The sequence below is a fragment of the Balaenoptera borealis genome (genome assembly GCF_965194805.1).
Source record: "Balaenoptera borealis genome assembly, chromosome: 8".
Classification (NCBI taxonomy): domain Eukaryota; kingdom Metazoa; phylum Chordata; class Mammalia; order Artiodactyla; family Balaenopteridae; genus Balaenoptera; species Balaenoptera borealis.
The window spans coordinates 73,407,475-73,412,073 of record NC_138865.1 but is presented as its reverse complement, the minus strand read 5'-3'; the positions used below and the strand labels follow the sequence as shown (position 1 = coordinate 73,412,073).

The 4,599-nt window shown below is 36.7% G+C and overlaps 1 long non-coding RNA gene across 1 annotated transcript; it reads right to left on the bottom strand.

Moving 5' to 3' along the window:
• Nucleotides 1–1,651: 1,651 nt before the first annotated feature.
• Nucleotides 1,652–4,040, bottom strand: LOC309634111. Its single transcript, XR_014247862.1, has 2 exons — nt 3,846–4,040; nt 1,652–3,815 (listed from the first exon to the last, which is right to left on the bottom strand). It is a non-coding gene; the product is annotated as an uncharacterized lncRNA (long non-coding RNA).
• Nucleotides 4,041–4,599: the final 559 nt, after the last annotated feature.

The following is a 4,599-nucleotide window of genomic DNA, read 5'->3' as shown; positions in this document are numbered from 1 at the left end:
TTTTCTCTCACTAAGTGCTTCTGCCATTCAAATCCTCCCAGCTCCCTAAAGCAGTGTCTGCCTCTGAAATAATCAGTGGCACCACCCACAAACCTTCTTGGCATTCAAATGTAGTCACTTTTGGAAACATTTTGATTCAAGGACAGAGGGGGAGAGATGTAAAGAAGCAGTCCCCTTGGGCCTGAACAGTGTAAGTCACCTGAAATCAGATCTCAACTGACAAAGGCACCACTGCCCAGATGCTCCTAATAAATTCATTTGTGTATGTGCTTGTGTATTCCTCTAAAGGGTGGGGTCCAGAGCAGAGACCTCTCTTGCCTAGGTCTCTCACCAGTTATCAAAAGGGCTGGTTCAGAGCTAGAATAAGCTCTCAACCACAGCTGGAGAAAGACTGAATAATTTTAAAATATTTAATACTGGAAATTTTGTTTCCAACCATGAGGAAATAATTTGAACTTAGAAAAATATACTAAATAACATTTTTAGATATTGAACAACAGGCAGGATAGGACTGTAATTGTTTGGAGAGAAAGGAAAATAAATGACGTGAGTTTTATGATTGCCCTGGCTTTCTGTCTGGAGTCACCTTCAGGAAAGCAGTGCAGGGAGGAGGTTCACAGCAAGTACAATAAAATCACTGAGTTCAGGGAGGTGAAGGCAGCTGGAATCCATGTAGCAGAGAAAGAGCTCCAGAAATTCGCACAGAGTTCCTTTCGAGTCCATTGCTAATATTAAGCCATGAGTACATAGGATGAAATTCCTTTATGTCAGGCAAAGAATGACTGGGGAACTGCAGACTGAAAAATTCCCAGAGCTCACACAGGACTGGGAAATACTGAAGTTCTGATCAGCCAAAGAGGAGAATACTCAGGGCATTCAGTAGAAACTCCAGAAGGGTCACACTTAATAATCAGATAAACTAGTCCTAGATTAAAATTTACCCCAAACCTGCCCTAACAGAGGTTTTAGACAAGCCTTGAAAGGATAAAGCTGATCAGCAAGTATTACTACCTACCAGAACAAAGTCTAATACTCTTTAAGGAGAAAAAACAAAATCCAATATTCAATATCCTAAAATTTACAATATCCAGCATTCAATAAAAATTACAAGGCACAAAAAGCAGCAAAATGTGACCCACAACTTGGAGAGAAAATCAGTCAATTGAAATGGACCCCAAAATGACAAAAATAATGGAATTAACAAAGATATTAAAATAGCTATTATAAACACTTTCAAGTATGTAAAGGAAATATAATGAGAAGAGAAATTGAAAATATAAAAAAGAACCCAAAGAAATTCTAGAGGTAAAAATATTCACTGTGTAGAAAGAAAAATTTCACTGAGTGGGATTAATAGCAGATTGGATACTGCAAAAGAGAAGATCAGTGAACTTGAAGGTAGAACAACTGAAACTATCCAGACTGAAACAAAGAGAGAAAAAAAGACTGAAACAATGAACAGAGCTTCAGTAATCTCTGGAAAGTGTGAAGCATTCTAATATACATATAACTGTATTCCCAGGAGGGCAGGGGACTATTAAAATATTTGAGGACTAAGAGAATAAAAAGACAAGCCATGGACTGGGAAAAAATACTTGCAAAAGGCACATTTATTTGATAAAGGACTGCTACCCAAAATATATCAAAAAAAAAAAACAAAACTTTTTAAAGCTCAACAGTAAGAAAACAAACAACCTGATATTAAAGTGGGCCTAAGACTTTAACAGACATCTCACCAACAAAGATTTGCAAATGGCAAATAAGTGTAGAAAAGATGCTTAACATCATGTCAATAGGAAATTACAAATTACAACAAAAATGTGATATCACTACACACCTATTAGAATGACTAAAATCTAGAAAAATGACAATACCAATGATGTGGAGTAACAGGAACTCTCATTTATTGCTGGAGGGAATGCAAAATGGTACAGCCACTTTGGAAGACAGTTTTGCAATTTCTTAAAAATTAATCATAGTCTTACCATATAATCCAGCAATCATGCTCCTAGGTATTTACCCAAATGAGATGAGAAACAAAAACCTACACACAAATATTTATAGGAGTTTATTCACAATTTTCAGTAACTGGAAACAATCATGATGTTCTTCAAAAGGCAAATGGATAAATAAATTATGGTTCATTCATACAGTGGAATTTTATTCTGAAAAAAAAAAGCTACTAAAAAATATGGGGGAATCTTAAATGCATATTGCTCTCTGAAAGAACCCATTTGTAAAAGGCTATGTACTGTATGATTCTAACTATACGCATTCTGAGAAAGGCAAAACTATAGTGACAGTAAAAAGATCAGTAGTTGCCAGGGACTGGGAGTGGGTAGTGGAGATGGGTGAATAAGTGTAGCACAAGGGATTTATAGGGCAGTGAAACTATTCTTTCTGTATGATGCTGTAATGGTGAATATAGGACATTATGCATTTGGTAAAATCCATAGAACTGTACAATACAGAGTGAATCCTAATGTAAACTATGGACTTTAATTAATAATAATGTATCACTATTGGTCATCAATTATAACAAGTGCATCACTAATGCAAGATGTTAATAATAGGGGAACTGTAAGGGGGAGAGAGAGAACATACAGGAACTCTCTGTATGTCTGCACAGTTTTATGTAAACAAAAAACTGCTCTAAAAAAACAGTCAATTAAAACACAATAAAACAAAACCCTGGGGGTCAGCAAGGGCTGTTCAGCACCACACAGCTGATTAGTGTTACAGTCCAAGCTACAGTCTCGGTGCCTTCACCCCAATTCAGGGCAAATACACTCATTTCCGGGAAGGGGCGAGGGAGGTGGAGTGGGGAGGAATTTTCCTCTACACCAGAGTCGTCCCTCAAGTTACAGATGGAAGTTATACCAGGAAGCTTTATTCTCATGGCTAGGGTGACCATGCATACTGGTTTGCCTGGAATAGTCTTGGCTCATGCCCGTGGCCAGCATAAACATTAATAGTGCCCCTCTTGACATGGAAACAACCTAAGTGTTCATCAACAGATGAATGGATAAAGAAGATGTGGTAGCTAGCTAGCTAGTAAGACAGATATTTCAGCCTTAAAAAAGAAGGAAATCCTGCCATTTGAAACAACATGGATGGACTTCAAGGGCATTATGCTAAGTGAAATAAGTCAGACATAGAAAGACAAATACTGTATAATCTCATTTATATATGGAATCTTAACAAGTGAATTCATAGAAAAGAACAGATTGGTGGTTGCCAGAAGTGGGGGTGGGAAGTGAGAGGTGGGGGAAATGGGGGAAGGTTGTCAAAAGGTACAAACTTCCAGATATAAGATAAATAAATCCTGGGGATGAAAGGTACCACACATGATTTTAGTTAACAATACTGTATTATATATTTGACAGTTGCTAAGAGAGTAGATCTTAAAAACTCCCACTACAAGGAAAAAAACTGTAACTATGTGAAGTGATGGATGTTAACTAAACTTACTACGGTAATCATTTTGCAAAATTTACATATATCAATCATTATGTTGTACACTTTAAACCAATACAGAATTATACTACAGTAAAACTGGGAAAAATAGTATCCCTTTTCCATCTCAAACTTGATCAGTTTTGTACAATTCATTATATGACATCCTATTTGAAGCAGACTTTTATTATCTTCAATAATAACTTTATAAAATAGATACTGTCATTATCCCCATCTCATAGATGAGAAACTAAGGCATTAAAAAAATATTTGAAGATATAATGGTCAAAAAGATGTTGAAATTTGATAAAAACCATAAACCCACGGATCCAAGGTTCAATGAATCCAAAGCAGTATCACTACACACACACACACACACACACACACACACACACACACACACACACACACACCAAAGCATATTATAATCAAATTGCACAACATCAGTGAGAGAAAATCTTAAAAGCAACCAGAGGAGGAAGATACAGTTCATAGAAACAAAGATAAGAATGATTACAGAAATTATCAGAAACTATGCAAACGAGGTAATAATAAAACACCATCTTTAAAATGCTAAAAGAAAAAACTGTTAGAATTATATATCTAGTGGAGATAGCCTTCTATGTTCTAGAAAAGTCCATGCTTATCTAGTGTGACAGAAAGTAGCCCAATGGTTGGCTCACACCAGGAATGGTGGGTGGAGATTGACTGCAAATGGCACACGAGAGAATTTGGGGTGTGAGAGAAATGTTCTTTATCTGATTATGGTAATGGTAGCATGGCTGTATATTTGTCCTAAATTACTGAACTACACACTCAAAAGAGGTGTGTTTAATTAAATTTAATTAATTTTTACCTCAAGTTGATTTTTAAAAAAATTATTTTCAACAACTGTAACACTATATTTCAGTGCCCCTTGGCAAATCCTTGGCTGATCTCCCCTAGTTAAAACTCAGCTCTTTATCTTCCAGCTGAATAGATACTTGTGAATGACCTGGAGCTAAGCCTTTGAAAGTTGCCTGACAGTCACCCAACTCCGTCTTTCAGCAAGACACTACACTCTCTGAAAAACAGTCCCCCAGCACCCCACCACAGATCCAAACAATACCCAGAACCATCCCAGATGTGGTCAGAGTTCTCTGA